At 29.2% G+C, this 9,953-nt stretch overlaps 1 long non-coding RNA gene across 6 annotated transcripts; it reads left to right on the top strand.

The window, feature by feature from the left end:
- Positions 1–420: 420 nt before the first annotated feature.
- On the top strand, positions 421–3,786 carry LOC126847860 (uncharacterized). Of its 6 annotated transcripts, XR_007687139.1 has the most exons (9): positions 421–632; positions 915–1,125; positions 1,277–1,443; positions 1,516–1,635; positions 1,717–1,862; positions 2,111–2,246; positions 2,389–2,611; positions 2,701–2,801; positions 2,927–3,786. It is a non-coding gene; the product is annotated as an uncharacterized LOC126847860 (long non-coding RNA). The 6 variants fall into 6 exon arrangements; XR_007687138.1 differs by lacking the exon at positions 2,701–2,801 and having other exon boundaries at positions 2,327–2,449; positions 2,927–3,785; XR_007687140.1 differs by lacking the exon at positions 2,701–2,801 and having other exon boundaries at positions 2,389–2,449; positions 2,927–3,785.
- The last annotated feature ends 6,167 nt before the right edge of the window (positions 3,787–9,953 follow it).

The following is a 9,953-nucleotide window of genomic DNA, read 5'->3' on the forward strand; positions in this document are numbered from 1 at the left end:
CTTGGGAAAGGGTATTAAGTCCAATTACATAAACAGGGTTACATACTCGATAATATATTTTTCAAAACTTTCATTAAAATTAAGTAACACAGATTTATTCAGATATAAAACGTAAAACATAATTGCATTTTAAGTCTTAAATGTATTGAACTTTAAACCTTAAATTACTAAATGTATTTACTTATTTAATTAAACTTAGGCCTCGTTTTTTATTTAAAAGCTATAATTAGGGCAAATTGATACATATTTTATTATTTTTTTAATTACCTGAAATCAAACGTTTCTTAGAATTCTTAGAAAAGCTCATTATCCCATAAACTAAATAGGTAAGTTTCCCTTCAGTTTGTTCTGTGTTATTATTACTGATAAGATTTGATAAGATGTGACTGATAATAATCTCAAATCGACAATCACTATTCAGCTATAATATTACTGTAGGATTGAACTTCACAAGGCACCCACCAGTATTGTAATTATTTTTCTTAGAAAACAAATGACTAAATGTATAATATTCATCATACTTACACAGTAGACAGTAGTTCTTCTACAGTTCTTGCTATTAGTACTTTTCTATGTAAATCAATTGTATTAGTGTCGTGTAAAAATGATTGGATATCGACTCAAAAACAAAGGTTGGTTAATATTATTATACTGCATTTAGTACTACTAATTTTTACACTAGTCGATAGGATAACTCAAGTTACCAGTAAGGTATAAACAAATCGTTTTAATTCTTTTTAAATCAAAACTATCTGTCTACGGTAAACAAACTTGTATTTGTTTGTAATAAAATATACACAATTGAATTTATAAAAGAGTAAAAACTATTTTATATTAACACATTTGTGGTCAATTGAGCTTTATTTTTTTTATTTATACTTACATTTTGTTAAATTTTTTGATAATAATTACAGATGGAAAACCTGCGTACGGAGTAGAAGATTCAAATTTTGAATTGACCTTTTATTCAACTTTTGTTTACAAGCCATAAACGTCACTGGATTTACAAGGTAATTAGGGCCTGATTACAAAGTATCGTAACTTAATGTATGTCTACATGAGAAATTTCAAACATCAATACTTGCGGGATTAACTGAAAGCAGAAAGAGTACTTGAGTATCACAGGTAGTCAAAAAAAATAACTATGCATTTATTTTACATAACCTTCTACGAGAAATCTGCAAATACAAAGCATCGGATTAAGATTTCTCTGAAGGAACAATATCAATAATAAAATATAATTACAAATTAATAAAATATTAATTTTCATTGATAGTGCTTAATGTCAATACGAGGAAGCAATCATCATATTAGTACCTCGCAAAATGAGTGCCAAGACATTGGCAAGCTGTGGAGCACGAGAAACAAAGAAACCAATTTCAGTCAACTGTTGGCTGTTCAAAAAGATCGTATAACTGCTCTGAACCTAATACAAAAATTAAGGTAAAGTGCTATCACTACAAAATTATTGTATTTGTTATTATTCATCTTTTTTTTTTTTAATTATATGATAAGGTATTTTGTTGAATGAAACGATAAGTAATCTCTTATTCTTACTAGTCAACTGTTCGGCAAAGTAAACTAGAGAAGTTTATTGACAGATATTTAAATGGGTATTTTGAAAAAAAGTTGAAAGTAATAATACAGAAATGTTATTTAACTAATCTATATGAAAACTGATCAATTTCTTTATTTAATATATCATTTATTTTTTAGAAACGGCCAACATTACAGCTAGTTTACTATCTGCAACAACGAACATTTTACAACTTCAAATTTGTTTTAAATTTTAAGTAGAGTGATAACGCTGATGACAATATCACAAAGAAGATTGTATCCAACTAAATAATTTTTCTTGAGAGGTAACACACAAGTATTTATTATTGTATAAATTGTATGCCCCTGATACTTTTTGAGTCTGTTTAATATTGTGGTCTTAATAAATTACAGTTAGAAGTATTGATATTTCTGGTAATCATTTTTTTTTAGAACCAAATACTTAATTATTTTATCAAACAATCTAAACTGTAATTAAAATTGAAAAAACTGAATATTTTTTAACATAAGATTAAGCCAAAGGCCAATAAAATATTATACATTTTTATTTTAGGATAAAACTGTTTCCTGTTCTGATGCATGGATGAAAAAGATAAACGATTATAAGCGCCCTTGACCTGCTCGGAGAACTTTTGTATACGTTTTTTTTACCAACATCTGTTAAAACATTATTTATGGAATCGTTAATGGTTAGTAATTGATCATATTTTATCATTTAATTTCGGATTATTATTTAAATAGCTTTATTTATACTTTCTTTACGATCCAGTCATATTGACTGTGGATTGGTTAATTTGACGTACGGTGCTGATTAATTTACTACCGTTCCAGTTTATACAGCGTTTGCTGGACAAAGAGCCATACGAGCTGGAAGTGAGCGACCTGGATACAAGTATGATAAACTATGTCTTTTATGACTTAGAAAACATTTATTACCAAATAGTGGTGTCACTGTAATTATTCAACTACAACAAATTATGCAAAGCGTAAAAGATACGTGTTTATTTGTTAAACACGATGAAATAGTTTAAAATGCCATTTAATTTGTGCAAAGGTGACTAATCCACAATGTTAACAAAATATAGTATTAAATTGATAATTTTTATATGTATCTGTGTCTTTTTGTATGTGCCGACATTGCAGAGTATATCTTCATTGCTTTAAAGATGGACTCTACAATGGCTCCGTGATGTCATATAAAAAGACATGGATATGTCCTAAATTATAGAGTTCTCTTTCAATTGGTAAACATTTTAATACGATAATATAATATTAATATTTGGTTACTAGATACTTAATTTAATTCAAAGAAATTTGATTATGTAATATTGTCCACAAACACTATTTATAAACAATTTTTCATTTTTAGGAAACACAAGAATCATCCTTAAATGCAATGTGTGCATAAATCTGTCGGTGCTGATGAAGATCTATTAGTTCTCCCCCGATCAATTTTCACCTATGTTAATCGATCGCATTTGTACGCAGAGATAAAATATGATAATTACCGACTGTTAATTTTAATTAATTTACATTACGACATTAACAATTTTGATGAATTGTTGTGTTTTTTAAACATTTAGACAAATCATGTTTTTAAAAAAATGTATAAAGTAAACTGGTTTAAGACCCAAACTCTTATTTAACAGAACCTTATTTCCATTGTCGCAATCTAATATGAATGTACAATTTATTTTAGGTACTTATTTGTGTGTTAAATATGTTATTGAATATACTGGTAAAAGCCAACGTGGTATACCAAACTTGTTTTACGATCTGTGTTAAATTTTCTATTTTGCTTTAACAACTTTACCTATCAAGTAATATTAAATTTTTGTCGTGTCGTTTATGCTAACAAACAAAATTATTTTTTTACTGTTGAAGAATTATTGTACTTTTGCATTGTTACCATCGATTTATTAATGTATTTAGTTTATAACATGTGCCATTTAAAATTTAAAGGGGAATATATTCTAATAAAGCAAAACTAGTTTTAATGTTATAGTTGAATTTAATACAATTAAGTATTTAACTGATTTTTGAACAGTCCTTATTACTAGATACGGCTTTACACTATTTTTCCACCCCAACATTGTTTAGTCATGTACTTGTATTATATGAATCATCTCTGACATTAACTGTTAATAGCATTCAGTTTTGTAAAAAAAAAAATTGTATTTAAATTGCTCATTATCATAGATGTAATTATTGAAAGGTTATAATCTTCTATATAAATAAAAATGTAATGCTGTTCGTAACCGATTTGTCTCATTTTTTTTTTTATGTTTGTAATAGTCCGAATAAGGCTTTTCCATGAAAAATTAGAAAAGTTACCCGGAAACATGGAAAATAAAAAATTTAAGTGAAAGTTTATTCCAATAAATGGATTATCTATATAGTAATTATATGATATTTTAAATAATTAGTAATTGTTGTAGTAGCGTTAATTAATTTACTATAAAGTAATAATGTTTATGTACGACTATGACCGAGTCATTTTTTAGTAGGTATAGTATTATTGTTTTTCATTTGACAATCTTGAGGCCAAATTGAGTCGAATACAAAAGCATAAGTCTTTTAGTTTAGGGCAATACAAAATATTAATTCAACATTTTCTATTAATTTTAACTTAAAGTGAAATAAAAATTGTAAATTTATATATTAGGCGCAAATAGACTAAAGTTTCGAGGGTCTAAATCTTATAGTTATACTTAAATAGTATTTGTTGATCGTTAATTGTAACTTAACATTGTACTACCTTTTGTACTTGATACATTTAAGTAGACAACAGATATTCCAGAGAAAAATTACAAAAAAAATAATAAAAATGTACTTACTATAATATATTATTAAAAAATCGAACTGGTTGTTAAACAATTATTTTGAATTCATACACATTTTTAAAATTATGTAAAACTGAATTTGTATTTTATTTTAATTATAAATATATTGATATTAAATAAATTAAGCAATTAAGTAGCTACATATAAAAACTCTTATGGGCCCTCACGGTGATTATATAGGCAACTTTTTACTGAAACCATTTATGATAAAATCTGTAAACATAAATAGTCACACAGGAAAAAATGTCTATTTTGATATTTAATTTTTTTTTAAATTATTTTTCAATTTTTGTAATCCATAAAGGCAATTTTTTCTTATTATTTTTTTTTAACTATTATCAAATATTGGAAAATAATATGCAACAATCGATAGAAAAGATAATGATTAATGAGGAATTCATAACATTTTTCAGAATGGAAATTAGACTTAATAAGAACACAGAATAATGGTAATGCCAATGTTATATTTACGCTAAATTTTATTACAACCTTTAGGCACCTTAAACCTATGAAAATATCTCATTTCGACCATGAAATTATAAGTTGTACTTTTGGCGGGGCACCATTTTTATTTTGTATCAAATAACTGGTTTAAATTATCTAAATTGTAATTATATGTAATAACTATTAACTACGAATTAATTATATATTTATAGTTAAGCTGACTGCAGACTAAGTACAAAATACCCTATAGAAAACATTCAATTTTTTTTTTTAGTATTCGGCAAAGCTTTATTAACTTTTTAAGTATAAATAGTAGGTAACATGTGAATTAAGTTGATTTTTTTATTAAAGAATAATTTACTGAACATTTTGACTGGTCGATAACCATTTTTAAATAATTAAAATGGGTACACAAGACTTAATAGGGTTTCTCTAATATCGCATAACTCTGAGTTTTAAAGACACGATTTTAACTACCGTCGATTAAAAACTTGTGAAAAGACCTTCAAGATTGTTCAATATGTGATTTGAAAGTCTTTGTGAAGAGGGGCGATTTTTTTTAGCTACAATGGAAGTATATGATTACAATATATTTTTATTTTTAATTACGGTACAATTTTAACTTTTCTATAGTGTACTTACAGTAAGCGAACACCGACAAATTTAATATTATCCTATCGTTGCGCCGAGCTGCATACATCGGACGCCGGATGGTTAAGTCGGTGAGCTATAGCCTATGAACATGGGGCCCTGGTACGATTTTGGTAGAATAGTCGTCGCATTCGAAACAAAGAAATTATTTTATGGGGTTTTTAAATAAATGTCGCTCGTTTTTAAATTTAAAATGTGTTTTAATACTGTTATACTATAGTCTACATTACTATAGTTATGAACCTAATTGTTATAAAAAAAGTTCAAAAATCGTGTTAATTTCATTAATTTGAAAATTCTTTAAATCACTTGACACCAAATTAACTTAATTTCTGCACATTAGAGTATGGACATCAGATTAAATTTTAGTATAAACATGTACCTTTGTGCTCATTTTCAGGTTTCTACCAATACGGCAAGTGCCTTATAATTTTAATGATGAGTATAGTAAGTACCTTACAAAAATGTAAACTTTGATATTCTCCCTCTTTGAAAAGGCTCAATTTGTGCAGTGTCCAAAGATACTTAGGTTAAATGTATGTTTCAAATTTCAAAAGTCCATATTAGGAGGAAGCAGAGATATGAGGGTGAGAAAACCCAAATGAATTGGTTCATGTAGGTATTCATACACTGGTATTCTTGGAATTTACCTTGGCGCACTGTCAAGTTGATATTCCAACCATTCTCATGCGTTTAAACCGTCGCTTAAAAACTTTTATTTTACCAATAATGGAAAGTATATGATTACAATATATTTTTATTTTAAATTACGGTATGTTTTAACTTTCCTACAGTAGGTGAAAACGAACAAATTTAAAATTATCCTATCATTGAGCCGAGCTGCGTACATCTGACGCCGAATGAACATGGGACCCTGGTACGATTTTGTTAGAATATTCATCGCACTCGAAACAAAGGAATTATTTTATAAGGAGTGACAACCGTGCTCATAGCGGTGGGATAGAAGTTTTCATAACGGTTCAAACAATTGGCGCGATTTTTAAATTCATAATGTATTAATATTATTATTATTATTATTCTATAATATCATTGTAGTTATGAACCTATCTGTTATAAAAAAAAAAAAAAATTGCGTACAACGTTAGCCGTTTGAAGTATAGGTATTATTTATTTAAATTACTTGACGCCGAATTAACTCATAAGAGTCGTATTGGTACGACTCTTATGATCTTCTTTGTGAAGAAGAGCCATTTTTTTTAGCTACAATGGAAGTATATGATTACAATATATTTTTATTTTTAATTACGGTACAATTTTAACTTTCCTATAGTGTACTTACAGTAAACGAACACCGACAAATTTAATATTATCCTATCGTTGCGGCGAGCTGCATACATCGGACGCCGGATGGTTAAGTCGGTGAGCTATAGCCTATGAACATGGGGCCCTGGTACGATTTTGGTAGAATAGTCGTCGCATTTGAAACAAAGAAATTATTTTATGGGGTGTGGCGTTTTTAAATAAATGCCGCTCGTTTTATGTTTAAAATGTGTTAATACTAGTATGGACATCAGATTAAATTTTAGTATTAACACGTGCCTTTGTTCTAATTTTCAGGTTTCTATCAATACGGTAAGTGCCTTATAATTTGTCCTTATAAAAATGTAAACTTTGAAAACGTATGTTGAACGAAAATGTAAACTTTCTCCCTCTTTGATAAGGCTCAATAGTCAATTTGTACTGTGTTCTAAGATACTTAAGTTAAATGTGTGTTTCAAATTTCAAAAGCCAATCTCAGGAGAAGGATGAGATATGAGGGTGAGAAAACCCAAATGAATTGGTTCATGTAGGTATTCATACACTGGTATTCTTGAAATTTACCTTGGCGCACTGTCAAGTTGACATTCCAACCATTCTCATGCGTTTAAACCGTCGCTTAAAAATTTTTTTTTACCAATAATGGAAAGTATATGATTACAATATATTTTTATTTTAAATTACGGTATGTTTCCTTCAGCAGTTGAAAACCAACAAATTTAAAATTATCCTATCATTGAGCCGAGCTGCGTACATCTGACGCCGAATGAACATGGGACCCTGGTACGATTTTGTTAGAATATTCATCGCACTCGAAACAAAGGAATTATTTTATAGGGTGTGGCGTCCGACAACCGTGCTCATAGCGGTGGGATCGCGATAAAAGTTTTCATAATGGTTCAAACAATTGGCACCATTTTTAAATTCAAAATGTATTAATATTATTATTGTTCTATAATATTATTGCAGTTATGAACCTACTTGTTATAAAAAAAAATAAAAAATCGCGTACAACGGTTAGCCGTTTGAAGTATAGGTATTATTTATTTAAATTACTTGATGCCGAATTAATTCATTAGAGTCGTATTGGTAGTGATAATGGAATAGGATAATATCATCGTGACCTCTTTCTAACGCTATTCGTGCAATATGTGTATATTTTTTAACTGTAAACGTTTCCGAGAAAAAAATTAAATCGTTTATTAGTTGTGCCTAAATCAAAAGTCGATAAAAATGTATAATAATATTCCGAGAGCTTACCGACATTTTCATGCCTTCTCACTTAAAATCTAAATAAAACTAATTTTCGGTTTCTGGTTTTCTCGGTTTTAGATCCCAGTGTGTTTTCGGCGAAACGATACCAGCGTCCATCGTGGTCACGGTTATCTAGGTAACCGTGGTCGTGGTCATGCTCGACGCATCGTAGGTCCTATCCGAGGGTCTCGAAAATGGTACCAGGGTCTCATGGCCGAATAACACCGTCCGGCGCGGCGTCCAGTATCATAGTTGCCGCCGCCTGGTCTTCGTTGAATCGACGAAAGGACGCCGCACGGTTTACACATTTCTTATACCGTCGCGTCGTTGCTCTATTATGCTGACAAACAGGAAGCGGGCCATACTTCAATTATACACCTTTAATACCAGTTTATTCTATTTGTTTAGTCCGTTGGCGTTCTAATTTAATAAAAAAAATATTATTGAGATCTGGAGCCGGATGGGTGTTTTCACAACTAACGAATTCAAAGAAACTTCTTTTGATTTCTGACATAAGAGTGGGTTTCCCGGGCGTTTAACACACCTAGTTAATAGGTGGTATACTTTTGTTGTATACAAGCCTTTTTGGCAATTAGTACACTCGAGAATACATTTGGAGGGTTTCCTTGGTTCAACTATTACTAAGCAACGTAACAGTTTATTAAAATAGAAGAGGTAGAGATGCTGAAACTGAAAGAGTAAAGCAGAACTTTTTGTCTCAGAAAGTTATAATTTCTGAGTCATCCCAACTAAGTACACTTGGCTTTGATGAATTCCTACTAAATTTAAACGGCTTGGCTTATTATTTTTTACTATGTACAAAATTGTAATATATATGCATGCTATATCTTTGCCTTCGAGATTCAATGTACGAGTAGCGCATTGTTTTATTATCTAAATATAATAGCTAAGATAATAAAGACTTAATTGATAATATGATGATGATTAATTAGAATATAATAATTGTAAGTTATTGATATGAATAAAAGTATAATATATATATCTATAGAGAGAATTACAGGATTTGTGCTTAAAAAATAAAATAAAATTTGATAGTAAAATATATGTGAAATGTATATGTGATTAAGTTAGTTATTAAAAAACAGGCTATGAAGTAAAGTGAGCTTAAGTTGCTTAATCTACATTTTCTGTTGAAGTTGCGTAATCATATGTATTCAGCTCAAATATATAAGGTATTGAATTGCTGATAAGGTTTATGTACCAATATTATGTTTTCGTTTGTCGGTTTCATTTGAATAAAAAATATTTTCATATTTCTCAAAGAACCAACCTACGCTCGAAACGTTGATTGGCGTTAACATTTCTTGTAAATAACTTGTATAGCTTTTCAGGTGATTGGAATTAGCCTTGATCTTTTCAATGATCTCGTTAGAACTTTTTACAGTGGACAGTGTTTTCAACTGCTGATCTATAGTTTTTACTTCCCCAAGATCTAGCTCTTTTACTATACTTAGAAATTCATTTCTCAAATCCATTTCTAAATCATCAATCTCGTTTATCTTGAATTTCGTTATGTCATCCATCATCTTACGAAGTGCGATCCAAAGAATATTGTCTTTAATTGAAAAAATTCGCATAATGTGTTTTAAAGGATCTATAAGAGAATACCAGTATTGAAGTACTTGTGTTTCTGTAAATGGATTTTTAAACAAATTTTTAACATTTTTATACTGTGATAGCATTTTTATGGACAATTTTACGTGATACCACGCATAAAACATCACTCTCACTTGAATACAATTTAAAAGCAGCACATGATACCTAATAAATCGGTGCTGTATCAATGACCAACCTAGCTGGTTAGCCATTGCAAATTTATTATCACTGGATATTTCGATAAATACTGAATTGACCCATTTCCAGTCCAGATAAATTTCGAGTTTTGAATTTTGTGTATACGCTTCA

This window comes from Adelges cooleyi, unplaced genomic scaffold, assembly GCF_023614345.1.
Source record: "Adelges cooleyi isolate 19-005CV unplaced genomic scaffold, UGA_ACOO_1.1 ACOO_flye_CR_arks_rails_tigmint_CR_PRNA_122, whole genome shotgun sequence".
NCBI classification, from domain to species: Eukaryota; Metazoa; Arthropoda; class Insecta; order Hemiptera; family Adelgidae; genus Adelges; species Adelges cooleyi.